Source organism: Ascaphus truei, unplaced genomic scaffold (genome assembly GCF_040206685.1).
Source record: "Ascaphus truei isolate aAscTru1 unplaced genomic scaffold, aAscTru1.hap1 HAP1_SCAFFOLD_242, whole genome shotgun sequence".
Lineage (NCBI taxonomy): Eukaryota > Metazoa > Chordata > Amphibia > Anura > Ascaphidae > Ascaphus > Ascaphus truei.
Window position 1 is genome coordinate 488,095 of NW_027455345.1, and position 22,261 is coordinate 510,355.

Genomic DNA, 22,261 nt, shown 5'->3' on the forward strand with positions numbered 1-22,261 from the left:
TATTTCTTTGCCACTGCGGGAAAAAAGTAGCAAGAAATGAAACATTTTCATTTGCTGCGAGGAATGCCATGTATATTTTCATTAGGGAAGCGAAAAATAAAAACCCCTACAGCACCTGGTATTCCCAGGCAGTCTCCCAACCCAGTACTAATCAAGCCTCACCCTGCTTAGCTTCCGAGATCTGACGGGATCGGGCGCTGTCAAGGTAGTATGGCCGTAGGTGGAGATTGCTGTCTCATGATATCCTCTCATTCTTAAATCCATGAGCCTATATCTTGCTCCATGCATACACAGAGACTGAGAAAATGACAGGTGCACTCAAATGTACTATAGACGGAATTCTTGATGTCAGAATTCTATTTTGGAAGGTTGCATTGTGTTGAACTTTCAGAGGAAAAAACGATATATTTCTTTGCCACTGCGGGAAAAAAGTAGCAAGAAATGAAACATTTTCATTTGCTGCGAGGAATGCCATGTATATTTTCATTAGGGAAGCGAAAAATAAAAACCCCTACAGCACCTGGTATTCCCAGGCAGTCTCCCAACCCAGTACTAATCAAGCCTCACCCTGCTTAGCTTCCGAGATCTGACGGGATCGGGCGCTGTCAAGGTAGTATGGCCGTAGGTGGAGATTGCTGTCTCATGATATCCTCTCATTCTTAAATCCATGAGCCTATATCTTGCTCCATGCATACACAGAGACTGAGAAAATGACAGGTGCACTCAAATGTACTATAGACGGAATTCTTGATGTCAGAATTCTATTTTGGAAGGTTGCATTGTGTTGAACTTTCAGAGGAAAAAACGATATATTTCTTTGCCACTGCGGGAAAAAAGTAGCAAGAAATGAAACATTTTCATTTGCTGCGAGGAATGCCATGTATATTTTCATTAGGGAAGCGAAAAATAAAAACCCCTACAGCACCTGGTATTCCCAGGCAGTCTCCCAACCCAGTACTAATCAAGCCTCACCCTGCTTAGCTTCCGAGATCTGACGGGATCGGGCGCTGTCAAGGTAGTATGGCCGTAGGTGGAGATTGCTGTCTCATGATATCCTCTCATTCTTAAATCCATGAGCCTATATCTTGCTCCATGCATACACAGAGACTGAGAAAATGACAGGTGCACTCAAATGTACTATAGACGGAATTCTTGATGTCAGAATTCTATTTTGGAAGGTTGCATTGTGTTGAACTTTCAGAGGAAAAAACGATAGATTTCTTTGCCACTGCGGGAAAAAAGTAGCAAGAAATGAAACATTTTCATTTGCTGCGAGGAATGCCATGTATATTTTCATTAGGGAAGCGAAAAATAAAAACCCCTACAGCACCTGGTATTCCCAGGCAGTCTCCCAACCCAGTACTAATCAAGCCTCACCCTGCTTAGCTTCCGAGATCTGACGGGATCGGGCGCTGTCAAGGTAGTATGGCCGTAGGTGGAGATTGCTGTCTCATGATATCCTCTCATTCTTAAATCCATGAGCCTATATCTTGCTCCATGCATACACAGAGACTGAGAAAATGACAGGTGCACTCAAATGTACTATAGACGGAATTCTTGATGTCAGAATTCTATTTTGGAAGGTTGCATTGTGTTGAACTTTCAGAGGAAAAAACGATAGATTTCTTTGCCACTGCGGGAAAAAAGTAGTAAAAAATTTCAGAGGTGCCTATATTCAACCTCCTCCTGTTTGGATTTGATCTCACTATCTCTTCCAAGTATCAGCTTGAATACTGCACACCCCAACTCTGTGAGCCACAAGCTCACCATATAACATGCTGAGTGTTCTGAGGCCTGTATGATATATTTCTAAATGACATGGGAGGCATAAGTGTATTATTGTGACCGTTAAAAAAATACATTCTTGAAGAATTACCTTAAATGGAGAAATTAAATCAGAGACTGAGAAAATGACAGGTGCACTCAAATATACTATAGACGGAATTCTTGATGTCAGAATTCTATTTTGGAAGGTTGCATTGTGTTGAACTTTCAGAGGAAAAAACAATATATTTCTTTGCCACTCCGGGAAAAAAGTAGCAAGAAATGAAACATTTTCATTTGCTGCGAGGAATGCCATGTATATTTTCATTAGGGAAGCGAAAAATAAAAACCCCTACAGCACCTGGTATTCCCAGGCAGTCTCCCAACCCAGTACTAATCAAGCCTCACCCTGCTTAGCTTCCGAGATCTGACGGGATCGGGCGCTTTCAAGGTAGTATGGCCGTAGGTGGAGATTGCTGTCTCATGATATCCTCTCATTCTTAAATCCATGAGCCTATATCTTGCTCCATGCATACACAGAGACTGAGAAAATGACAGGTGCACTCAAATGTACTATAGACGGAATTCTTGATGTCAGAATTCTATTTTGGAAGGTTGCATTGTGTTGAACTTTCTGAGGAAAAAACGATATATTTCTTTGCCACTGCGGGAAAAAAGTAGTAAAAAATGAAACATTTTCATTTGCTGCAAGGAATGCCATGTATATTTTCATTAGGGAAGCAAAAAATAAAAACACCCACAGCACCTGGTATTCCCAGGCAGTCTCCCAACCCAGTACTAATCAAGCCTCACCCTGCTTAGCTTCCAAGATCTGACGGGATCGGGCGCTTTCAAGGTAGTATGGCCGTAGGTGGAGATTGCTGTCTCATGATATCCTCTCATTCTTAAATCCATGAGCCTATATCTTGCTCCATGCATACACAGAGACTGAGAAAATGACAGGTGCACTCAAATGTACTATAGACGGAATTCTTGATGTCAGAATTCTATTTTGGAAGGTTGCATTGTGTTGAACTTTCAGAGGAAAAAACGATATATTTCTTTGCCACTGCGGGAAAAAAGTAGCAAGAAATGAAACATTTTCATTTGCTGCGAGGAATGCCATGTATATTTTCATTAGGGAAGCGAAAAATAAAAACCCCTACAGCACCTGGTATTCCGAGGCAGTCTCCCAACCCAGTACTAATCAAGCCTCACCCTGCTTAGCTTCCGAGATCTGACGGGATCGGGCGCTGTCAAGGTAGTATGGCCGTAGGTGGAGATTGCTGTCTCATGATATCCTCTCATTCTTAAATCCATGAGCCTATATCTTGCTCCATGCATACACAGAGACTGAGAAAATGACAGGTGCACTCAAATGTACTATAGACGGAATTCTTGATGTCAGAATTCTATTTTGGAAGGTTGCATTGTGTTGAACTTTCAGAGGAAAAAACGATATATTTCTTTGCCACTGCGGGAAAAAAGTAGCAAGAAATGAAACATTTTCATTTGCTGCGAGGAATGCCATGTATATTTTCATTAGGGAAGCGAAAAATAAAAACCCCTACAGCACCTGGTATTCCCAGGCAGTCTCCCAACCCAGTACTAATCAAGCCTCACCCTGCTTAGCTTCCGAGATCTGACGGGATCGGGCGCTTTCAAGGTAGTATGGCCGTAGGTGGAGATTGCTGTCTCATGATATCCTCTCATTCTTAAATCCATGAGCCTATATCTTGCTCCATGCATACACAGAGACTGAGAAAATGACAGGTGCACTCAAATGTACTATAGACGGAATTCTTGATGTCAGAATTCTATTTTGGAAGGTTGCATTGTGTTGAACTTTCAGAGGAAAAAACGATATATTTCTTTGCCACTGCGGGAAAAAAGTAGCAAGAAATGAAACATTTTCATTTGCTGCGAGGAATGCCATGTATATTTTCATTAGGGAAGCGAAAAATAAAAACCCCTACAGCACCTGGTATTCCCAGGCAGTCTCCCAACCCAGTACTAATCAAGCCTCACCCTGCTTAGCTTCCGAGATCTGACGGGATCGGGCGCTGTCAAGGTAGTATGGCCGTAGGTGGAGATTGCTGTCTCATGATATCCTCTCATTCTTAAATCCATGAGCCTATATCTTGCTCCATGCATACACAGAGACTGAGAAAATGACAGGTGCACTCAAATGTACTATAGACGGAATTCTTGATGTCAGAATTCTATTTTGGAAGGTTGCATTGTGTTGAACTTTCAGAGGAAAAAACGATATATTTCTTTGCCACTGCGGGAAAAAAGTAGCAAGAAATGAAACATTTTCATTTGCTGCGAGGAATGCCATGTATATTTTCATTAGGGAAGCGAAAAATAAAAACCCCTACAGCACCTGGTATTCCCAGGCAGTCTCCCAACCCAGTACTAATCAAGCCTCACCCTGCTTAGCTTCCGAGATCTGACGGGATCGGGCGCTGTCAAGGTAGTATGGCCGTAGGTGGAGATTGCTGTCTCATGATATCCTCTCATTCTTAAATCCATGAGCCTATATCTTGCTCCATGCATACACAGAGACTGAGAAAATGACAGGTGCACTCAAATGTACTATAGACGGAATTCTTGATGTCAGAATTCTATTTTGGAAGGTTGCATTGTGTTGAACTTTCAGAGGAAAAAACGATATATTTCTTTGCCACTGCGGGAAAAAAGTAGCAAGAAATGAAACATTTTCATTTGCTGCGAGGAATGCCATGTATATTTTCATTAGGGAAGCGAAAAATAAAAACCCCTACAGCACCTGGTATTCCCAGGCAGTCTCCCAACCCAGTACTAATCAAGCCTCACCCTGCTTAGCTTCCGAGATCTGACGGGATCGGGCGCTTTCAAGGTAGTATGGCCGTAGGTGGAGATTGCTGTCTCATGATATCCTCTCATTCTTAAATCCATGAGCCTATATCTTGCTCCATGCATACACAGAGACTGAGAAAATGACAGGTGCACTCAAATGTACTATAGACGGAATTCTTGATGTCAGAATTCTATTTTGGAAGGTTGCATTGTGTTGAACTTTCTGAGGAAAAAACGATATATTTCTTTGCCACTGCGGGAAAAAAGTAGTAAAAAATGAAACATTTTCATTTGCTGCAAGGAATGCCATGTATATTTTCATTAGGGAAGCAAAAAATAAAAACACCCACAGCACCTGGTATTCCCAGGCAGTCTCCCAACCCAGTACTAATCAAGCCTCACCCTGCTTAGCTTCCGAGATCTGACGGGATCGGGCGCTTTCAAGGTAGTATGGCCGTAGGTGGAGATTGCTGTCTCATGATATCCTCTCATTCTTAAATCCATGAGCCTATATCTTGCTCCATGCATACACAGAGACTGAGAAAATGACAGGTGCACTCAAATGTACTATAGACGGAATTCTTGATGTCAGAATTCTATTTTGGAAGGTTGCATTGTGTTGAACTTTCAGAGGAAAAAACGATATATTTCTTTGCCACTGCGGGAAAAAAGTAGCAAGAAATGAAACATTTTCATTTGCTGCGAGGAATGCCATGTATATTTTCATTAGGGAAGCGAAAAATAAAAACCCCTACAGCACCTGGTATTCCCAGGCAGTCTCCCAACCCAGTACTAATCAAGCCTCACCCTGCTTAGCTTCCGAGATCTGACGGGATCGGGCGCTGTCAAGGTAGTATGGCCGTAGGTGGAGATTGCTGTCTCATGATATCCTCTCATTCTTAAATCCATGAGCCTATATCTTGCTCCATGCATACACAGAGACTGAGAAAATGACAGGTGCACTCAAATGTACTATAGACGGAATTCTTGATGTCAGAATTCTATTTTGGAAGGTTGCATTGTGTTGAACTTTCAGAGGAAAAAACGATATATTTCTTTGCCACTGCGGGAAAAAAGTAGCAAGAAATGAAACATTTTCATTTGCTGCGAGGAATGCCATGTATATTTTCATTAGGGAAGCGAAAAATAAAAACCCCTACAGCACCTGGTATTCCCAGGCAGTCTCCCAACCCAGTACTAATCAAGCCTCACCCTGCTTAGCTTCCGAGATCTGACGGGATCGGGCGCTGTCAAGGTAGTATGGCCGTAGGTGGAGATTGCTGTCTCATGATATCCTCTCATTCTTAAATCCATGAGCCTATATCTTGCTCCATGCATACACAGAGACTGAGAAAATGACAGGTGCACTCAAATGTACTATAGACGGAATTCTTGATGTCAGAATTCTATTTTGGAAGGTTGCATTGTGTTGAACTTTCAGAGGAAAAAACGATATATTTCTTTGCCACTGCGGGAAAAAAGTAGCAAGAAATGAAACATTTTCATTTGCTGCGAGGAATGCCATGTATATTTTCATTAGGGAAGCGAAAAATAAAAACCCCTACAGCACCTGGTATTCCCAGGCAGTCTCCCAACCCAGTACTAATCAAGCCTCACCCTGCTTAGCTTCCGAGATCTGACGGGATCGGGCGCTGTCAAGGTAGTATGGCCGTAGGTGGAGATTGCTGTCTCATGATATCCTCTCATTCTTAAATCCATGAGCCTATATCTTGCTCCATGCATACACAGAGACTGAGAAAATGACAGGTGCACTCAAATGTACTATAGACGGAATTCTTGATGTCAGAATTCTATTTTGGAAGGTTGCATTGTGTTGAACTTTCAGAGGAAAAAACGATAGATTTCTTTGCCACTGCGGGAAAAAAGTAGCAAGAAATGAAACATTTTCATTTGCTGCGAGGAATGCCATGTATATTTTCATTAGGGAAGCGAAAAATAAAAACCCCTACAGCACCTGGTATTCCCAGGCAGTCTCCCAACCCAGTACTAATCAAGCCTCACCCTGCTTAGCTTCCGAGATCTGACGGGATCGGGCGCTTTCAAGGTAGTATGGCCGTAGGTGGAGATTGCTGTCTCATGATATCCTCTCATTCTTAAATCCATGAGCCTATATCTTGCTCCATGCATACACAGAGACTGAGAAAATGACAGGTGCACTCAAATGTACTATAGACGGAATTCTTGATGTCAGAATTCTATTTTGGAAGGTTGCATTGTGTTGAACTTTCTGAGGAAAAAACGATATATTTCTTTGCCACTGCGGGAAAAAAGTAGTAAAAAATGAAACATTTTCATTTGCTGCAAGGAATGCCATGTATATTTTCATTAGGGAAGCAAAAAATAAAAACACCCACAGCACCTGGTATTCCCAGGCAGTCTCCCAACCCAGTACTAATCAAGCCTCACCCTGCTTAGCTTCCGAGATCTGACGGGATCGGGCGCTTTCAAGGTAGTATGGCCGTAGGTGGAGATTGCTGTCTCATGATATCCTCTCATTCTTAAATCCATGAGCCTATATCTTGCTCCATGCATACACAGAGACTGAGAAAATGACAGGTGCACTCAAATGTACTATAGACGGAATTCTTGATGTCAGAATTCTATTTTGGAAGGTTGCATTGTGTTGAACTTTCAGAGGAAAAAACGATAGATTTCTTTGCCACTGCGGGAAAAAAGTAGCAAGAAATGAAACATTTTCATTTGCTGCGAGGAATGCCATGTATATTTTCATTAGGGAAGCGAAAAATAAAAACCCCTACAGCACCTGGTATTCCCAGGCAGTCTCCCAACCCAGTACTAATCAAGCCTCACCCTGCTTAGCTTCCGAGATCTGACGGGATCGGGCGCTGTCAAGGTAGTATGGCCGTAGGTGGAGATTGCTGTCTCATGATATCCTCTCATTCTTAAATCCATGAGCCTATATCTTGCTCCATGCATACACAGAGACTGAGAAAATGACAGGTGCACTCAAATGTACTATAGACGGAATTCTTGATGTCAGAATTCTATTTTGGAAGGTTGCATTGTGTTGAACTTTCAGAGGAAAAAACGATAGATTTCTTTGCCACTGCGGGAAAAAAGTAGTAAAAAATTTCAGAGGTGCCTATATTCAACCTCCTCCTGTTTGGATTTGAACTCACTATCTCTTCCAAGTATCAGCTTGAATACTGCACACCCCAACTCTGTGAGCCACAAGCTCACCATATAACATGCTGAGTGTTCTGAGGCCTGTATGATATATTTCTAAATGACATGGGAGGCATAAGTGTATTATTGTGACCGTTAAAAAAATACATTCTTGAAGAATTACCTTAAATGGAGAAATTAAATCAGAGACTGAGAAAATGACAGGTGCACTCAAATATACTATAGACGGAATTCTTGATGTCAGAATTCTATTTTGGAAGGTTGCATTGTGTTGAACTTTCAGAGGAAAAAACAATATATTTCTTTGCCACTCCGGGAAAAAAGTAGCAAGAAATGAAACATTTTCATTTGCTGCGAGGAATGCCATGTATATTTTCATTAGGGAAGCGAAAAATAAAAACCCCTACAGCACCTGGTATTCCCAGGCAGTCTCCCAACCCAGTACTAATCAAGCCTCACCCTGCTTAGCTTCCGAGATCTGACGGGATCGGGCGCTTTCAAGGTAGTATGGCCGTAGGTGGAGATTGCTGTCTCATGATATCCTCTCATTCTTAAATCCATGAGCCTATATCTTGCTCCATGCATACACAGAGACTGAGAAAATGACAGGTGCACTCAAATGTACTATAGACGGAATTCTTGATGTCAGAATTCTATTTTGGAAGGTTGCATTGTGTTGAACTTTCTGAGGAAAAAACGATATATTTCTTTGCCACTGCGGGAAAAAAGTAGTAAAAAATGAAACATTTTCATTTGCTGCAAGGAATGCCATGTATATTTTCATTAGGGAAGCAAAAAATAAAAACACCCACAGCACCTGGTATTCCCAGGCAGTCTCCCAACCCAGTACTAATCAAGCCTCACCCTGCTTAGCTTCCAAGATCTGACGGGATCGGGCGCTTTCAAGGTAGTATGGCCGTAGGTGGAGATTGCTGTCTCATGATATCCTCTCATTCTTAAATCCATGAGCCTATATCTTGCTCCATGCATACACAGAGACTGAGAAAATGACAGGTGCACTCAAATGTACTATAGACGGAATTCTTGATGTCAGAATTCTATTTTGGAAGGTTGCATTGTGTTGAACTTTCAGAGGAAAAAACGATATATTTCTTTGCCACTGCGGGAAAAAAGTAGCAAGAAATGAAACATTTTCATTTGCTGCGAGGAATGCCATGTATATTTTCATTAGGGAAGCGAAAAATAAAAACCCCTACAGCACCTGGTATTCCGAGGCAGTCTCCCAACCCAGTACTAATCAAGCCTCACCCTGCTTAGCTTCCGAGATCTGACGGGATCGGGCGCTGTCAAGGTAGTATGGCCGTAGGTGGAGATTGCTGTCTCATGATATCCTCTCATTCTTAAATCCATGAGCCTATATCTTGCTCCATGCATACACAGAGACTGAGAAAATGACAGGTGCACTCAAATGTACTATAGACGGAATTCTTGATGTCAGAATTCTATTTTGGAAGGTTGCATTGTGTTGAACTTTCAGAGGAAAAAACGATATATTTCTTTGCCACTGCGGGAAAAAAGTAGCAAGAAATGAAACATTTTCATTTGCTGCGAGGAATGCCATGTATATTTTCATTAGGGAAGCGAAAAATAAAAACCCCTACAGCACCTGGTATTCCCAGGCAGTCTCCCAACCCAGTACTAATCAAGCCTCACCCTGCTTAGCTTCCGAGATCTGACGGGATCGGGCGCTTTCAAGGTAGTATGGCCGTAGGTGGAGATTGCTGTCTCATGATATCCTCTCATTCTTAAATCCATGAGCCTATATCTTGCTCCATGCATACACAGAGACTGAGAAAATGACAGGTGCACTCAAATGTACTATAGACGGAATTCTTGATGTCAGAATTCTATTTTGGAAGGTTGCATTGTGTTGAACTTTCAGAGGAAAAAACGATATATTTCTTTGCCACTGCGGGAAAAAAGTAGCAAGAAATGAAACATTTTCATTTGCTGCGAGGAATGCCATGTATATTTTCATTAGGGAAGCGAAAAATAAAAACCCCTACAGCACCTGGTATTCCCAGGCAGTCTCCCAACCCAGTACTAATCAAGCCTCACCCTGCTTAGCTTCCGAGATCTGACGGGATCGGGCGCTGTCAAGGTAGTATGGCCGTAGGTGGAGATTGCTGTCTCATGATATCCTCTCATTCTTAAATCCATGAGCCTATATCTTGCTCCATGCATACACAGAGACTGAGAAAATGACAGGTGCACTCAAATGTACTATAGACGGAATTCTTGATGTCAGAATTCTATTTTGGAAGGTTGCATTGTGTTGAACTTTCAGAGGAAAAAACGATATATTTCTTTGCCACTGCGGGAAAAAAGTAGCAAGAAATGAAACATTTTCATTTGCTGCGAGGAATGCCATGTATATTTTCATTAGGGAAGCGAAAAATAAAAACCCCTACAGCACCTGGTATTCCCATGCAGTCTCCCAACCCAGTACTAATCAAGCCTCACCCTGCTTAGCTTCCGAGATCTGACGGGATCGGGCGCTGTCAAGGTAGTATGGCCGTAGGTGGAGATTGCTGTCTCATGATATCCTCTCATTCTTAAATCCATGAGCCTATATCTTGCTCCATGCATACACAGAGACTGAGAAAATGACAGGTGCACTCAAATGTACTATAGACGGAATTCTTGATGTCAGAATTCTATTTTGGAAGGTTGCATTGTGTTGAACTTTCAGAGGAAAAAACGATATATTTCTTTGCCACTGCGGGAAAAAAGTAGCAAGAAATGAAACATTTTCATTTGCTGCGAGGAATGCCATGTATATTTTCATTAGGGAAGCGAAAAATAAAAACCCCTACAGCACCTGGTATTCCCAGGCAGTCTCCCAACCCAGTACTAATCAAGCCTCACCCTGCTTAGCTTCCGAGATCTGACGGGATCGGGCGCTTTCAAGGTAGTATGGCCGTAGGTGGAGATTGCTGTCTCATGATATCCTCTCATTCTTAAATCCATGAGCCTATATCTTGCTCCATGCATACACAGAGACTGAGAAAATGACAGGTGCACTCAAATGTACTATAGACGGAATTCTTGATGTCAGAATTCTATTTTGGAAGGTTGCATTGTGTTGAACTTTCTGAGGAAAAAACGATATATTTCTTTGCCACTGCGGGAAAAAAGTAGTAAAAAATGAAACATTTTCATTTGCTGCAAGGAATGCCATGTATATTTTCATTAGGGAAGCAAAAAATAAAAACACCCACAGCACCTGGTATTCCCAGGCAGTCTCCCAACCCAGTACTAATCAAGCCTCACCCTGCTTAGCTTCCGAGATCTGACGGGATCGGGCGCTTTCAAGGTAGTATGGCCGTAGGTGGAGATTGCTGTCTCATGATATCCTCTCATTCTTAAATCCATGAGCCTATATCTTGCTCCATGCATACACAGAGACTGAGAAAATGACAGGTGCACTCAAATGTACTATAGACGGAATTCTTGATGTCAGAATTCTATTTTGGAAGGTTGCATTGTGTTGAACTTTCAGAGGAAAAAACGATATATTTCTTTGCCACTGCGGGAAAAAAGTAGCAAGAAATGAAACATTTTCATTTGCTGCGAGGAATGCCATGTATATTTTCATTAGGGAAGCGAAAAATAAAAACCCCTACAGCACCTGGTATTCCCAGGCAGTCTCCCAACCCAGTACTAATCAAGCCTCACCCTGCTTAGCTTCCGAGATCTGACGGGATCGGGCGCTGTCAAGGTAGTATGGCCGTAGGTGGAGATTGCTGTCTCATGATATCCTCTCATTCTTAAATCCATGAGCCTATATCTTGCTCCATGCATACACAGAGACTGAGAAAATGACAGGTGCACTCAAATGTACTATAGACGGAATTCTTGATGTCAGAATTCTATTTTGGAAGGTTGCATTGTGTTGAACTTTCAGAGGAAAAAACGATATATTTCTTTGCCACTGCGGGAAAAAAGTAGCAAGAAATGAAACATTTTCATTTGCTGCGAGGAATGCCATGTATATTTTCATTAGGGAAGCGAAAAATAAAAACCCCTACAGCACCTGGTATTCCCAGGCAGTCTCCCAACCCAATACTAATCAAGCCTCACCCTGCTTAGCTTCCGAGATCTGACGGGATCGGGCGCTGTCAAGGTAGTATGGCCGTAGGTGGAGATTGCTGTCTCATGATATCCTCTCATTCTTAAATCCATGAGCCTATATCTTGCTCCATGCATACACAGAGACTGAGAAAATGACAGGTGCACTCAAATGTACTATAGACGGAATTCTTGATGTCAGAATTCTATTTTGGAAGGTTGCATTGTGTTGAACTTTCAGAGGAAAAAACGATATATTTCTTTGCCACTGCGGGAAAAAAGTAGCAAGAAATGAAACATTTTCATTTGCTGCGAGGAATGCCATGTATATTTTCATTAGGGAAGCGAAAAATAAAAACCCCTACAGCACCTGGTATTCCCAGGCAGTCTCCCAACCCAGTACTAATCAAGCCTCACCCTGCTTAGCTTCCGAGATCTGACGGGATCGGGCGCTGTCAAGGTAGTATGGCCGTAGGTGGAGATTGCTGTCTCATGATATCCTCTCATTCTTAAATCCATGAGCCTATATCTTGCTCCATGCATACACAGAGACTGAGAAAATGACAGGTGCACTCAAATGTACTATAGACGGAATTCTTGATGTCAGAATTCTATTTTGGAAGGTTGCATTGTGTTGAACTTTCAGAGGAAAAAACGATAGATTTCTTTGCCACTGCGGGAAAAAAGTAGCAAGAAATGAAACATTTTCATTTGCTGCGAGGAATGCCATGTATATTTTCATTAGGGAAGCGAAAAATAAAAACCCCTACAGCACCTGGTATTCCGAGGCAGTCTCCCAACCCAGTACTAATCAAGCCTCACCCTGCTTAGCTTCCGAGATCTGACGGGATCGGGCGCTGTCAAGGTAGTATGGCCGTAGGTGGAGATTGCTGTCTCATGATATCCTCTCATTCTTAAATCCATGAGCCTATATCTTGCTCCATGCATACACAGAGACTGAGAAAATGACAGGTGCACTCAAATGTACTATAGACGGAATTCTTGATGTCAGAATTCTATTTTGGAAGGTTGCATTGTGTTGAACTTTCAGAGGAAAAAACGATATATTTCTTTGCCACTGCGGGAAAAAAGTAGCAAGAAATGAAACATTTTCATTTGCTGCGAGGAATGCCATGTATATTTTCATTAGGGAAGCGAAAAATAAAAACCCCTACAGCACCTGGTATTCCCAGGCAGTCTCCCAACCCAGTACTAATCAAGCCTCACCCTGCTTAGCTTCCGAGATCTGACGGGATCGGGCGCTTTCAAGGTAGTATGGCCGTAGGTGGAGATTGCTGTCTCATGATATCCTCTCATTCTTAAATCCATGAGCCTATATCTTGCTCCATGCATACACAGAGACTGAGAAAATGACAGGTGCACTCAAATGTACTATAGACGGAATTCTTGATGTCAGAATTCTATTTTGGAAGGTTGCATTGTGTTGAACTTTCAGAGGAAAAAACGATATATTTCTTTGCCACTGCGGGAAAAAAGTAGCAAGAAATGAAACATTTTCATTTGCTGCGAGGAATGCCATGTATATTTTCATTAGGGAAGCGAAAAATAAAAACCCCTACAGCACCTGGTATTCCCAGGCAGTCTCCCAACCCAGTACTAATCAAGCCTCACCCTGCTTAGCTTCCGAGATCTGACGGGATCGGGCGCTGTCAAGGTAGTATGGCCGTAGGTGGAGATTGCTGTCTCATGATATCCTCTCATTCTTAAATCCATGAGCCTATATCTTGCTCCATGCATACACAGAGACTGAGAAAATGACAGGTGCACTCAAATGTACTATAGACGGAATTCTTGATGTCAGAATTCTATTTTGGAAGGTTGCATTGTGTTGAACTTTCAGAGGAAAAAACGATATATTTCTTTGCCACTGCGGGAAAAAAGTAGCAAGAAATGAAACATTTTCATTTGCTGCGAGGAATGCCATGTATATTTTCATTAGGGAAGCGAAAAATAAAAACCCCTACAGCACCTGGTATTCCCAGGCAGTCTCCCAACCCAGTACTAATCAAGCCTCACCCTGCTTAGCTTCCGAGATCTGACGGGATCGGGCGCTGTCAAGGTAGTATGGCCGTAGGTGGAGATTGCTGTCTCATGATATCCTCTCATTCTTAAATCCATGAGCCTATATCTTGCTCCATGCATACACAGAGACTGAGAAAATGACAGGTGCACTCAAATGTACTATAGACGGAATTCTTGATGTCAGAATTCTATTTTGGAAGGTTGCATTGTGTTGAACTTTCAGAGGAAAAAACGATATATTTCTTTGCCACTGCGGGAAAAAAGTAGCAAGAAATGAAACATTTTCATTTGCTGCGAGGAATGCCATGTATATTTTCATTAGGGAAGCGAAAAATAAAAACCCCTACAGCACCTGGTATTCCCAGGCAGTCTCCCAACCCAGTACTAATCAAGCCTCACCCTGCTTAGCTTCCGAGATCTGACGGGATCGGGCGCTTTCAAGGTAGTATGGCCGTAGGTGGAGATTGCTGTCTCATGATATCCTCTCATTCTTAAATCCATGAGCCTATATCTTGCTCCATGCATACACAGAGACTGAGAAAATGACAGGTGCACTCAAATGTACTATAGACGGAATTCTTGATGTCAGAATTCTATTTTGGAAGGTTGCATTGTGTTGAACTTTCTGAGGAAAAAACGATATATTTCTTTGCCACTGCGGGAAAAAAGTAGTAAAAAATGAAACATTTTCATTTGCTGCAAGGAATGCCATGTATATTTTCATTAGGGAAGCAAAAAATAAAAACACCCACAGCACCTGGTATTCCCAGGCAGTCTCCCAACCCAGTACTAATCAAGCCTCACCCTGCTTAGCTTCCGAGATCTGACGGGATCGGGCGCTTTCAAGGTAGTATGGCCGTAGGTGGAGATTGCTGTCTCATGATATCCTCTCATTCTTAAATCCATGAGCCTATATCTTGCTCCATGCATACACAGAGACTGAGAAAATGACAGGTGCACTCAAATGTACTATAGACGGAATTCTTGATGTCAGAATTCTATTTTGGAAGGTTGCATTGTGTTGAACTTTCAGAGGAAAAAACGATATATTTCTTTGCCACTGCGGGAAAAAAGTAGCAAGAAATGAAACATTTTCATTTGCTGCGAGGAATGCCATGTATATTTTCATTAGGGAAGCGAAAAATAAAAACCCCTACAGCACCTGGTATTCCCAGGCAGTCTCCCAACCCAGTACTAATCAAGCCTCACCCTGCTTAGCTTCCGAGATCTGACGGGATCGGGCGCTGTCAAGGTAGTATGGCCGTAGGTGGAGATTGCTGTCTCATGATATCCTCTCATTCTTAAATCCATGAGCCTATATCTTGCTCCATGCATACACAGAGACTGAGAAAATGACAGGTGCACTCAAATGTACTATAGACGGAATTCTTGATGTCAGAATTCTATTTTGGAAGGTTGCATTGTGTTGAACTTTCAGAGGAAAAAACGATATATTTCTTTGCCACTGCGGGAAAAAAGTAGCAAGAAATGAAACATTTTCATTTGCTGCGAGGAATGCCATGTATATTTTCATTAGGGAAGCGAAAAATAAAAACCCCTACAGCACCTGGTATTCCCAGGCAGTCTCCCAACCCAATACTAATCAAGCCTCACCCTGCTTAGCTTCCGAGATCTGACGGGATCGGGCGCTGTCAAGGTAGTATGGCCGTAGGTGGAGATTGCTGTCTCATGATATCCTCTCATTCTTAAATCCATGAGCCTATATCTTGCTCCATGCATACACAGAGACTGAGAAAATGACAGGTGCACTCAAATGTACTATAGACGGAATTCTTGATGTCAGAATTCTATTTTGGAAGGTTGCATTGTGTTGAACTTTCAGAGGAAAAAACGATATATTTCTTTGCCACTGCGGGAAAAAAGTAGCAAGAAATGAAACATTTTCATTTGCTGCGAGGAATGCCATGTATATTTTCATTAGGGAAGCGAAAAATAAAAACCCCTACAGCACCTGGTATTCCCAGGCAGTCTCCCAACCCAGTACTAATCAAGCCTCACCCTGCTTAGCTTCCGAGATCTGACGGGATCGGGCGCTGTCAAGGTAGTATGGCCGTAGGTGGAGATTGCTGTCTCATGATATCCTCTCATTCTTAAATCCATGAGCCTATATCTTGCTCCATGCATACACAGAGACTGAGAAAATGACAGGTGCACTCAAATGTACTATAGACGGAATTCTTGATGTCAGAATTCTATTTTGGAAGGTTGCATTGTGTTGAACTTTCAGAGGAAAAAACGATAGATTTCTTTGCCACTGCGGGAAAAAAGTAGTAAAAAATTTCAGAGGTGCCTATATTCAACCTCCTCCTGTTTGGATTTGAACTCACTATCTCTTCCAAGTATCAGCTTGAATACTGCACACCCCAACTCTGTGAGCCACAAGCTCACCATATAACATGCTGAGTGTTCTGAGGCCTGTATGATATATTTCTAAATGACATGGGAGGCATAAGTGTATTATTGTGACCGTTAAAAAAATACATTCTTGAAGAATTACCTTAAATGGAGAAATTAAATCAGAGACTGAGAAAATGACAGGTGCACTCAAATATACTATAGACGGAATTCTTGATGTCAGAATTCTATTTTGGAAGGTTGCATTGTGTTGAACTTTCAGAGGAAAAAACAATATATTTCTTTGCCACTCCGGGAAAAAAGTAGCAAGAAATGAAACATTTTCATTTGCTGCGAGGAATGCCATGTATATTTTCATTAGGGAAGCGAAAAATAAAAACCCCTACAGCACCTGGTATTCCCAGGCAGTCTCCCAACCCAGTACTAATCAAGCCTCACCCTGCTTAGCTTCCGAGATCTGACGGGATCGGGCGCTTTCAAGGTAGTATGGCCGTAGGTGGAGATTGCTGTCTCATGATATCCTCTCATTCTTAAATCCATAAGCCTATATCTTGCTCCATGCATACACAGAGACTGAGAAAATGACAGGTGCACTCAAATGTACTATAGACGGAATTCTTGATGTCAGAATTCTATTTTGGAAGGTTGCATTGTGTTGAACTTTCTGAGGAAAAAACGATATATTTCTTTGCCACTGCGGGAAAAAAGTAGTAAAAAATGAAACATTTTCATTTGCTGCAAGGAATGCCATGTATATTTTCATTAAGGAAGCAAAAAATAAAAACACCCACAGCACCTGGTATTCCCAGGCAGTCTCCCAACCCAGTACTAATCAAGCCTCACCCTGCTTAGCTTCCGAGATCTGACGGGATCGGGCGCTTTCAAGGTAGTATGGCCGTAGGTGGAGATTGCTGTCTCATGATATCCTCTCATTCTTAAATCCATGAGCCTATATCTTGCTCCATGCATACACAGAGACTGAGAAAATGACAGGTGCACTCAAATGTACTATAGACGGAATTCTTGATGTCAGAATTCTATTTTGGAAGGTTGCATTGTGTTGAACTTTCAGAGGAAAAAACGATATATTTCTTTGCCACTGCGGGAAAAAAGTAGCAAGAAATGAAACATTTTCATTTGCTGCGAGGAATGCCATGTATATTTTCATTAGGGAAGCGAAAAATAAAAACCCCAACAGCACCTGGTATTCCCAGGCAGTCTCCCAACCCAGTACTAATCAAGCCTCACCCTGCTTAGCTTCCGAGATCTGACGGGATCGGGCGCTGTCAAGGTAGTATGGCCGTAGGTGGAGATTGCTGTCTCATGATATCCTCTCATTCTTAAATCCATGAGCCTATATCTTGCTCCATGCATACACAGAGACTGAGAAAATGACAGGTGCACTCAAATGTACTATAGACGGAATTCTTGATGTCAGAATTCTATTTTGGAAGGTTGCATTGTGTTGAACTTTCAGAGGAAAAAACGATATATTTCTTTGCCACTGCGGGAAAAAAGTAGCAAGAAATGAAACATTTTCATTTGCTGCGAGGAATGCCATGTATATTTTCATTAGGGAAGCGAAAAATAAAAACCCCTACAGCACCTGGTATTCCCAGGCAGTCTCCCAACCCAGTACTAATCAAGCCTCACCCTGCTTAGCTTCCGAGATCTGACGGGATCGGGCGCTGTCAAGGTAGTATGGCCGTAGGTGGAGATTGCTGTCTCATGATATCCTCTCATTCTTAAATCCATGAGCCTATATCTTGCTCCATGCATACACAGAGACTGAGAAAATGACAGGTGCACTCAAATGTACTATAGACGGAATTCTTGATGTCAGAATTCTATTTTGGAAGGTTGCATTGTGTTGAACTTTCAGAGGAAAAAACGATATATTTCTTTGCCACTGCGGGAAAAAAGTAGCAAGAAATGAAACATTTTCATTTGCTGCGAGGAATGCCATGTATATTTTCATTAGGGAAGCGAAAAATAAAAACCCCTACAGCACCTGGTATTCCCAGGCAGTCTCCCAACCCAGTACTAATCAAGCCTCACCCTGCTTAGCTTCCGAGATCTGACGGGATCGGGCGCTGTCAAGGTAGTATGGCCGTAGGTGGAGATTGCTGTCTCATGATATCCTCTCATTCTTAAATCCATGAGCCTATATCTTGCTCCATGCATACACAGAGACTGAGAAAATGACAGGTGCACTCAAATGTACTATAGACGGAATTCTTGATGTCAGAATTCTATTTTGGAAGGTTGCATTGTGTTGAACTTTCAGAGGAAAAAACGATAGATTTCTTTGCCACTGCGGGAAAAAAGTAGTAAAAAATTTCAGAGGTGCCTATATTCAACCTCCTCCTGTTTGGATTTGAACTCACTATCTCTTCCAAGTATCAGCTTGAATACTGCACACCCCAACTCTGTGAGCCACAAGCTCACCATATAACATGCTGAGTGTTCTGAGGCCTGTATGATATATTTCTAAATGACATGGGAGGCATAAGTGTATTATTGTGACCGTTAAAAAAATACATTCTTGAAGAATTACCTTAAATGGAGAAATTAAATCAGAGACTGAGAAAATGACAGGTGCACTCAAATATACTATAGACGGAATTCTTGATGTCAGAATTCTATTTTGGAAGGTTGCATTGTGTTGAACTTTCAGAGGAAAAAACAATATATTTCTTTGCCACTCCGGGAAAAAAGTAGCAAGAAATGAAACATTTTCATTTGCTGCGAGGAATGCCATGTATATTTTCATTAGGGAAGCGAAAAATAAAAACCCCTACAGCACCTGGTATTCCCAGGCAGTCTCCCAACCCAGTACTAATCAAGCCTCACCCTGCTTAGCTTCCGAGATCTGACGGGATCGGGCGCTTTCAAGGTAGTATGGCCGTAGGTGGAGATTGCTGTCTCATGATATCCTCTCATTCTTAAATCCATGAGCCTATATCTTGCTCCATGCATACACAGAGACTGAGAAAATGACAGGTGCACTCAAATGTACTATAGACGGAATTCTTGATGTCAGAATTCTATTTTGGAAGGTTGCATTGTGTTGAACTTTCTGAGGAAAAAACGATATATTTCTTTGCCACTGCGGGAAAAAAGTAGTAAAAAATGAAACATTTTCATTTGCTGCAAGGAATGCCATGTATATTTTCATTAGGGAAGCAAAAAATAAAAACACCCACAGCACCTGGTATTCCCAGGCAGTCTCCCAACCCAGTACTAATCAAGCCTCACCCTGCTTAGCTTCCGAGATCTGACGGGATCGGGCGCTTTCAAGGTAGTATGGCCGTAGGTGGAGATTGCTGTCTCATGATATCCTCTCATTCTTAAATCCATGAGCCTATATCTTGCTCCATGCATACACAGAGACTGAGAAAATGACAGGTGCACTCAAATGTACTATAGACGGAATTCTTGATGTCAGAATTCTATTTTGGAAGGTTGCATTGTGTTGAACTTTCAGAGGAAAAAACGATATATTTCTTTGCCACTGCGGGAAAAAAGTAGCAAGAAATGAAACATTTTCATTTGCTGCGAGGAATGCCATGTATATTTTCATTAGGGAAGCGAAAAATAAAAACCCCTACAGCACCTGGTATTCCCAGGCAGTCTCCCAACCCAGTACTAATCAAGCCTCACCCTGCTTAGCTTCCGAGATCTGACGGGATCGGGCGCTGTCAAGGTAGTATGGCCGTAGGTGGAGATTGCTGTCTCATGATATCCTCTCATTCTTAAATCCATGAGCCTATATCTTGCTCCATGCATACACAGAGACTGAGAAAATGACAGGTGCACTCAAATGTACTATAGACGGAATTCTTGATGTCAGAATTCTATTTTGGAAGGTTGCATTGTGTTGAACTTTCAGAGGAAAAAACGATATATTTCTTTGCCACTGCGGGAAAAAAGTAGCAAGAAATGAAACATTTTCATTTGCTGCGAGGAATGCCATGTATATTTTCATTAGGGAAGCGAAAAATAAAAACCCCTACAGCACCTGGTATTCCCAGGCAGTCTCCCAACCCAGTACTAATCAAGCCTCACCCTGCTTAGCTTCCGAGATCTGACGGGATCGGGCGCTGTCAAGGTAGTATGGCCGTAGGTGGAGATTGCTGTCTCATGATATCCTCTCATTCTTAAATCCATGAGCCTATATCTTGCTCCATGCATACACAGAGACTGAGAAAATGACAGGTGCACTCAAATGTACTATAGACGGAATTCTTGATGTCAGAATTCTATTTTGGAAGGTTGCATTGTGTTGAACTTTCAGAGGAAAAAACGATATATTTCTTTGCCACTGCGGGAAAAAAGTAGCAAGAAATGAAACATTTTCATTTGCTGCGAGGAATGCCATGTATATTTTCATTAGGGAAGCGAAAAATAAAAACCCCTACAGCACCTGGTATTCCCAGGCAGTCTCCCAACCCAGTACTAATCAAGCCTCACCCTGCTTAGCTTCCGAGATCTGACGGGATCGGGCGCTGTCAAGGTAGTATGGCCGTAGGTGGAGATTGCTGTCTCATGATATCCTCTCATTCTTAAATCCATGAGCCTATATCTTGCTCCATGCATACACAGAGACTGAGAAAATGACAGGTGCACTCAAATGTACTATAGACGGAATTCTTGATGTCAGAATTCTATTTTGGAAGGTTGCATTGTGTTGAACTTTCAGAGGAAAAAACGATATATTTCTTTGCCACTGCGGGAAAAAAGTAGCAAGAAATGAAACATTTTCATTTGCTGCGAGGAATGCCATGTATATTTTCATTAGGGAAGCGAAAAATAAAAACCCCTACAGCACCTGGTATTCCCAGGCAGTCTCCCAACCCAGTACTAATCAAGCCTCACCCTGCTTAGCTTCCGAGATCTGACGGGATCGGGCGCTGTCAAGGTAGTATGGCCGTAGGTGGAGATTGCTGTCTCATGATATCCTCTCATTCTTAAATCCATGAGCCTATATCTTGCTCCATGCATACACAGAGACTGAGAAAATGACAGGTGCACTCAAATGTACTATAGACGGAATTCTTGATGTCAGAATTCTATTTTGGAAGGTTGCATTGTGTTGAACTTTCAGAGGAAAAAACGATATATTTCTTTGCCACTGCGGGAAAAAAGTAGCAAGAAATGAAACATTTTCATTTGCTGCGAGGAATGCCATGTATATTTTCATTAGGGAAGCGAAAAATAAAAACCCCTACAGCACCTGGTATTCCCAGGCAGTCTCCCAACCCAGTACTAATCAAGCCTCACCCTGCTTAGCTTCCGAGATCTGACGGGATCGGGCGCTTTCAAGGTAGTATGGCCGTAGGTGGAGATTGCTGTCTCATGATATCCTCTCATTCTTAAATCCATGAGCCTATATCTTGCTCCATGCATACACAGAGACTGAGAAAATGACAGGTGCACTCAAATGTACTATAGACGGAATTCTTGATGTCAGAATTCTATTTTGGAAGGTTGCATTGTGTTGAACTTTCTGAGGAAAAAACGATATATTTCTTTGCCACTGCGGGAAAAAAGTAGTAAAAAATGAAACATTTTCATTTGCTGCAAGGAATGCCATGTATATTTTCATTAGGGAAGCAAAAAATAAAAACACCCACAGCACCTGGTATTCCCAGGCAGTCTCCCAACCCAGTACTAATCAAGCCTCACCCTGCTTAGCTTCCGAGATCTGACGGGATCGGGCGCTTTCAAGGTAGTATGGCCGTAGGTGGAGATTGCTGTCTCATGATATCCTCTCATTCTTAAATCCATGAGCCTATATCTTGCTCCATGCATACACAGAGACTGAGAAAATGACAGGTGCACTCAAATGTACTATAGACGGAATTCTTGATGTCAGAATTCTATTTTGGAAGGTTGCATTGTGTTGAACTTTCAGAGGAAAAAACGATATATTTCTTTGCCACTGCGGGAAAAAAGTAGCAAGAAATGAAACATT

The 22,261-nt window shown here is 42.0% G+C and overlaps 51 non-coding genes across 51 annotated transcripts; all 51 read right to left on the minus strand.

The window, feature by feature from the left end:
* Positions 1 to 103: 103 nt before the first annotated feature.
* LOC142480097 (5S ribosomal RNA) lies at positions 104 to 222 on the minus strand. Its single transcript, XR_012794757.1, has one exon. It is a non-coding gene; the product is annotated as a 5S ribosomal RNA (ribosomal RNA).
* A 286-nt stretch (positions 223 to 508) lies between these two features.
* LOC142480098 (5S ribosomal RNA) lies at positions 509 to 627 on the minus strand. Its single transcript, XR_012794758.1, has one exon. It is a non-coding gene; the product is annotated as a 5S ribosomal RNA (ribosomal RNA).
* Positions 628 to 913: 286 nt separating this feature from the next.
* On the minus strand, positions 914 to 1,032 carry LOC142480099 (5S ribosomal RNA). The gene has a single exon (XR_012794759.1). It is a non-coding gene; the product is annotated as a 5S ribosomal RNA (ribosomal RNA).
* Positions 1,033 to 1,318: 286 nt separating this feature from the next.
* On the minus strand, positions 1,319 to 1,437 carry LOC142480100 (5S ribosomal RNA). Its single transcript, XR_012794760.1, has one exon. It is a non-coding gene; the product is annotated as a 5S ribosomal RNA (ribosomal RNA).
* Positions 1,438 to 2,113: 676 nt separating this feature from the next.
* LOC142480994 (5S ribosomal RNA) lies at positions 2,114 to 2,232 on the minus strand. The gene has a single exon (XR_012795473.1). It is a non-coding gene; the product is annotated as a 5S ribosomal RNA (ribosomal RNA).
* A 286-nt stretch (positions 2,233 to 2,518) lies between these two features.
* Positions 2,519 to 2,637, minus strand: LOC142480156 (5S ribosomal RNA). Its single transcript, XR_012794813.1, has one exon. It is a non-coding gene; the product is annotated as a 5S ribosomal RNA (ribosomal RNA).
* A 286-nt stretch (positions 2,638 to 2,923) lies between these two features.
* On the minus strand, positions 2,924 to 3,042 carry LOC142480319 (5S ribosomal RNA). Its single transcript, XR_012794969.1, has one exon. It is a non-coding gene; the product is annotated as a 5S ribosomal RNA (ribosomal RNA).
* A 286-nt stretch (positions 3,043 to 3,328) lies between these two features.
* LOC142480996 (5S ribosomal RNA) lies at positions 3,329 to 3,447 on the minus strand. The gene has a single exon (XR_012795475.1). It is a non-coding gene; the product is annotated as a 5S ribosomal RNA (ribosomal RNA).
* A 286-nt stretch (positions 3,448 to 3,733) lies between these two features.
* On the minus strand, positions 3,734 to 3,852 carry LOC142480102 (5S ribosomal RNA). The gene has a single exon (XR_012794762.1). It is a non-coding gene; the product is annotated as a 5S ribosomal RNA (ribosomal RNA).
* Positions 3,853 to 4,138: 286 nt separating this feature from the next.
* On the minus strand, positions 4,139 to 4,257 carry LOC142480103 (5S ribosomal RNA). Its single transcript, XR_012794763.1, has one exon. It is a non-coding gene; the product is annotated as a 5S ribosomal RNA (ribosomal RNA).
* A 286-nt stretch (positions 4,258 to 4,543) lies between these two features.
* Positions 4,544 to 4,662, minus strand: LOC142480997 (5S ribosomal RNA). The gene has a single exon (XR_012795476.1). It is a non-coding gene; the product is annotated as a 5S ribosomal RNA (ribosomal RNA).
* Positions 4,663 to 4,948: 286 nt separating this feature from the next.
* On the minus strand, positions 4,949 to 5,067 carry LOC142480706 (5S ribosomal RNA). The gene has a single exon (XR_012795198.1). It is a non-coding gene; the product is annotated as a 5S ribosomal RNA (ribosomal RNA).
* Positions 5,068 to 5,353: 286 nt separating this feature from the next.
* Positions 5,354 to 5,472, minus strand: LOC142480104 (5S ribosomal RNA). The gene has a single exon (XR_012794764.1). It is a non-coding gene; the product is annotated as a 5S ribosomal RNA (ribosomal RNA).
* A 286-nt stretch (positions 5,473 to 5,758) lies between these two features.
* On the minus strand, positions 5,759 to 5,877 carry LOC142480105 (5S ribosomal RNA). The gene has a single exon (XR_012794765.1). It is a non-coding gene; the product is annotated as a 5S ribosomal RNA (ribosomal RNA).
* Positions 5,878 to 6,163: 286 nt separating this feature from the next.
* LOC142480106 (5S ribosomal RNA) lies at positions 6,164 to 6,282 on the minus strand. Its single transcript, XR_012794766.1, has one exon. It is a non-coding gene; the product is annotated as a 5S ribosomal RNA (ribosomal RNA).
* Positions 6,283 to 6,568: 286 nt separating this feature from the next.
* Positions 6,569 to 6,687, minus strand: LOC142480998 (5S ribosomal RNA). The gene has a single exon (XR_012795477.1). It is a non-coding gene; the product is annotated as a 5S ribosomal RNA (ribosomal RNA).
* A 286-nt stretch (positions 6,688 to 6,973) lies between these two features.
* On the minus strand, positions 6,974 to 7,092 carry LOC142480707 (5S ribosomal RNA). The gene has a single exon (XR_012795199.1). It is a non-coding gene; the product is annotated as a 5S ribosomal RNA (ribosomal RNA).
* Positions 7,093 to 7,378: 286 nt separating this feature from the next.
* Positions 7,379 to 7,497, minus strand: LOC142480107 (5S ribosomal RNA). The gene has a single exon (XR_012794767.1). It is a non-coding gene; the product is annotated as a 5S ribosomal RNA (ribosomal RNA).
* Positions 7,498 to 8,173: 676 nt separating this feature from the next.
* LOC142480999 (5S ribosomal RNA) lies at positions 8,174 to 8,292 on the minus strand. The gene has a single exon (XR_012795478.1). It is a non-coding gene; the product is annotated as a 5S ribosomal RNA (ribosomal RNA).
* A 286-nt stretch (positions 8,293 to 8,578) lies between these two features.
* On the minus strand, positions 8,579 to 8,697 carry LOC142480157 (5S ribosomal RNA). Its single transcript, XR_012794814.1, has one exon. It is a non-coding gene; the product is annotated as a 5S ribosomal RNA (ribosomal RNA).
* A 286-nt stretch (positions 8,698 to 8,983) lies between these two features.
* On the minus strand, positions 8,984 to 9,102 carry LOC142480320 (5S ribosomal RNA). Its single transcript, XR_012794970.1, has one exon. It is a non-coding gene; the product is annotated as a 5S ribosomal RNA (ribosomal RNA).
* A 286-nt stretch (positions 9,103 to 9,388) lies between these two features.
* LOC142481000 (5S ribosomal RNA) lies at positions 9,389 to 9,507 on the minus strand. Its single transcript, XR_012795479.1, has one exon. It is a non-coding gene; the product is annotated as a 5S ribosomal RNA (ribosomal RNA).
* Positions 9,508 to 9,793: 286 nt separating this feature from the next.
* LOC142480108 (5S ribosomal RNA) lies at positions 9,794 to 9,912 on the minus strand. The gene has a single exon (XR_012794768.1). It is a non-coding gene; the product is annotated as a 5S ribosomal RNA (ribosomal RNA).
* A 286-nt stretch (positions 9,913 to 10,198) lies between these two features.
* On the minus strand, positions 10,199 to 10,317 carry LOC142480180 (5S ribosomal RNA). The gene has a single exon (XR_012794836.1). It is a non-coding gene; the product is annotated as a 5S ribosomal RNA (ribosomal RNA).
* Positions 10,318 to 10,603: 286 nt separating this feature from the next.
* Positions 10,604 to 10,722, minus strand: LOC142481001 (5S ribosomal RNA). Its single transcript, XR_012795480.1, has one exon. It is a non-coding gene; the product is annotated as a 5S ribosomal RNA (ribosomal RNA).
* A 286-nt stretch (positions 10,723 to 11,008) lies between these two features.
* Positions 11,009 to 11,127, minus strand: LOC142480708 (5S ribosomal RNA). Its single transcript, XR_012795200.1, has one exon. It is a non-coding gene; the product is annotated as a 5S ribosomal RNA (ribosomal RNA).
* Positions 11,128 to 11,413: 286 nt separating this feature from the next.
* LOC142480110 (5S ribosomal RNA) lies at positions 11,414 to 11,532 on the minus strand. Its single transcript, XR_012794769.1, has one exon. It is a non-coding gene; the product is annotated as a 5S ribosomal RNA (ribosomal RNA).
* A 286-nt stretch (positions 11,533 to 11,818) lies between these two features.
* On the minus strand, positions 11,819 to 11,937 carry LOC142480296 (5S ribosomal RNA). Its single transcript, XR_012794948.1, has one exon. It is a non-coding gene; the product is annotated as a 5S ribosomal RNA (ribosomal RNA).
* A 286-nt stretch (positions 11,938 to 12,223) lies between these two features.
* On the minus strand, positions 12,224 to 12,342 carry LOC142480111 (5S ribosomal RNA). Its single transcript, XR_012794770.1, has one exon. It is a non-coding gene; the product is annotated as a 5S ribosomal RNA (ribosomal RNA).
* Positions 12,343 to 12,628: 286 nt separating this feature from the next.
* LOC142480321 (5S ribosomal RNA) lies at positions 12,629 to 12,747 on the minus strand. Its single transcript, XR_012794971.1, has one exon. It is a non-coding gene; the product is annotated as a 5S ribosomal RNA (ribosomal RNA).
* A 286-nt stretch (positions 12,748 to 13,033) lies between these two features.
* Positions 13,034 to 13,152, minus strand: LOC142481002 (5S ribosomal RNA). Its single transcript, XR_012795481.1, has one exon. It is a non-coding gene; the product is annotated as a 5S ribosomal RNA (ribosomal RNA).
* A 286-nt stretch (positions 13,153 to 13,438) lies between these two features.
* Positions 13,439 to 13,557, minus strand: LOC142480112 (5S ribosomal RNA). The gene has a single exon (XR_012794771.1). It is a non-coding gene; the product is annotated as a 5S ribosomal RNA (ribosomal RNA).
* Positions 13,558 to 13,843: 286 nt separating this feature from the next.
* Positions 13,844 to 13,962, minus strand: LOC142480114 (5S ribosomal RNA). Its single transcript, XR_012794773.1, has one exon. It is a non-coding gene; the product is annotated as a 5S ribosomal RNA (ribosomal RNA).
* A 286-nt stretch (positions 13,963 to 14,248) lies between these two features.
* LOC142481003 (5S ribosomal RNA) lies at positions 14,249 to 14,367 on the minus strand. Its single transcript, XR_012795482.1, has one exon. It is a non-coding gene; the product is annotated as a 5S ribosomal RNA (ribosomal RNA).
* A 286-nt stretch (positions 14,368 to 14,653) lies between these two features.
* LOC142480709 (5S ribosomal RNA) lies at positions 14,654 to 14,772 on the minus strand. Its single transcript, XR_012795201.1, has one exon. It is a non-coding gene; the product is annotated as a 5S ribosomal RNA (ribosomal RNA).
* A 286-nt stretch (positions 14,773 to 15,058) lies between these two features.
* On the minus strand, positions 15,059 to 15,177 carry LOC142480115 (5S ribosomal RNA). The gene has a single exon (XR_012794774.1). It is a non-coding gene; the product is annotated as a 5S ribosomal RNA (ribosomal RNA).
* A 286-nt stretch (positions 15,178 to 15,463) lies between these two features.
* Positions 15,464 to 15,582, minus strand: LOC142480297 (5S ribosomal RNA). The gene has a single exon (XR_012794949.1). It is a non-coding gene; the product is annotated as a 5S ribosomal RNA (ribosomal RNA).
* A 286-nt stretch (positions 15,583 to 15,868) lies between these two features.
* Positions 15,869 to 15,987, minus strand: LOC142480116 (5S ribosomal RNA). The gene has a single exon (XR_012794775.1). It is a non-coding gene; the product is annotated as a 5S ribosomal RNA (ribosomal RNA).
* A 676-nt stretch (positions 15,988 to 16,663) lies between these two features.
* Positions 16,664 to 16,782, minus strand: LOC142481004 (5S ribosomal RNA). Its single transcript, XR_012795483.1, has one exon. It is a non-coding gene; the product is annotated as a 5S ribosomal RNA (ribosomal RNA).
* Positions 16,783 to 17,068: 286 nt separating this feature from the next.
* LOC142480710 (5S ribosomal RNA) lies at positions 17,069 to 17,187 on the minus strand. The gene has a single exon (XR_012795202.1). It is a non-coding gene; the product is annotated as a 5S ribosomal RNA (ribosomal RNA).
* Positions 17,188 to 17,473: 286 nt separating this feature from the next.
* LOC142480285 (5S ribosomal RNA) lies at positions 17,474 to 17,592 on the minus strand. Its single transcript, XR_012794937.1, has one exon. It is a non-coding gene; the product is annotated as a 5S ribosomal RNA (ribosomal RNA).
* Positions 17,593 to 17,878: 286 nt separating this feature from the next.
* LOC142480117 (5S ribosomal RNA) lies at positions 17,879 to 17,997 on the minus strand. Its single transcript, XR_012794776.1, has one exon. It is a non-coding gene; the product is annotated as a 5S ribosomal RNA (ribosomal RNA).
* A 286-nt stretch (positions 17,998 to 18,283) lies between these two features.
* Positions 18,284 to 18,402, minus strand: LOC142480118 (5S ribosomal RNA). Its single transcript, XR_012794777.1, has one exon. It is a non-coding gene; the product is annotated as a 5S ribosomal RNA (ribosomal RNA).
* Positions 18,403 to 19,078: 676 nt separating this feature from the next.
* LOC142481005 (5S ribosomal RNA) lies at positions 19,079 to 19,197 on the minus strand. The gene has a single exon (XR_012795484.1). It is a non-coding gene; the product is annotated as a 5S ribosomal RNA (ribosomal RNA).
* Positions 19,198 to 19,483: 286 nt separating this feature from the next.
* On the minus strand, positions 19,484 to 19,602 carry LOC142480711 (5S ribosomal RNA). Its single transcript, XR_012795203.1, has one exon. It is a non-coding gene; the product is annotated as a 5S ribosomal RNA (ribosomal RNA).
* Positions 19,603 to 19,888: 286 nt separating this feature from the next.
* Positions 19,889 to 20,007, minus strand: LOC142480119 (5S ribosomal RNA). The gene has a single exon (XR_012794778.1). It is a non-coding gene; the product is annotated as a 5S ribosomal RNA (ribosomal RNA).
* A 286-nt stretch (positions 20,008 to 20,293) lies between these two features.
* LOC142480120 (5S ribosomal RNA) lies at positions 20,294 to 20,412 on the minus strand. The gene has a single exon (XR_012794779.1). It is a non-coding gene; the product is annotated as a 5S ribosomal RNA (ribosomal RNA).
* Positions 20,413 to 20,698: 286 nt separating this feature from the next.
* On the minus strand, positions 20,699 to 20,817 carry LOC142480121 (5S ribosomal RNA). The gene has a single exon (XR_012794780.1). It is a non-coding gene; the product is annotated as a 5S ribosomal RNA (ribosomal RNA).
* A 286-nt stretch (positions 20,818 to 21,103) lies between these two features.
* LOC142480122 (5S ribosomal RNA) lies at positions 21,104 to 21,222 on the minus strand. Its single transcript, XR_012794781.1, has one exon. It is a non-coding gene; the product is annotated as a 5S ribosomal RNA (ribosomal RNA).
* A 286-nt stretch (positions 21,223 to 21,508) lies between these two features.
* On the minus strand, positions 21,509 to 21,627 carry LOC142481007 (5S ribosomal RNA). Its single transcript, XR_012795486.1, has one exon. It is a non-coding gene; the product is annotated as a 5S ribosomal RNA (ribosomal RNA).
* A 286-nt stretch (positions 21,628 to 21,913) lies between these two features.
* Positions 21,914 to 22,032, minus strand: LOC142480712 (5S ribosomal RNA). Its single transcript, XR_012795204.1, has one exon. It is a non-coding gene; the product is annotated as a 5S ribosomal RNA (ribosomal RNA).
* Positions 22,033 to 22,261: the final 229 nt, after the last annotated feature.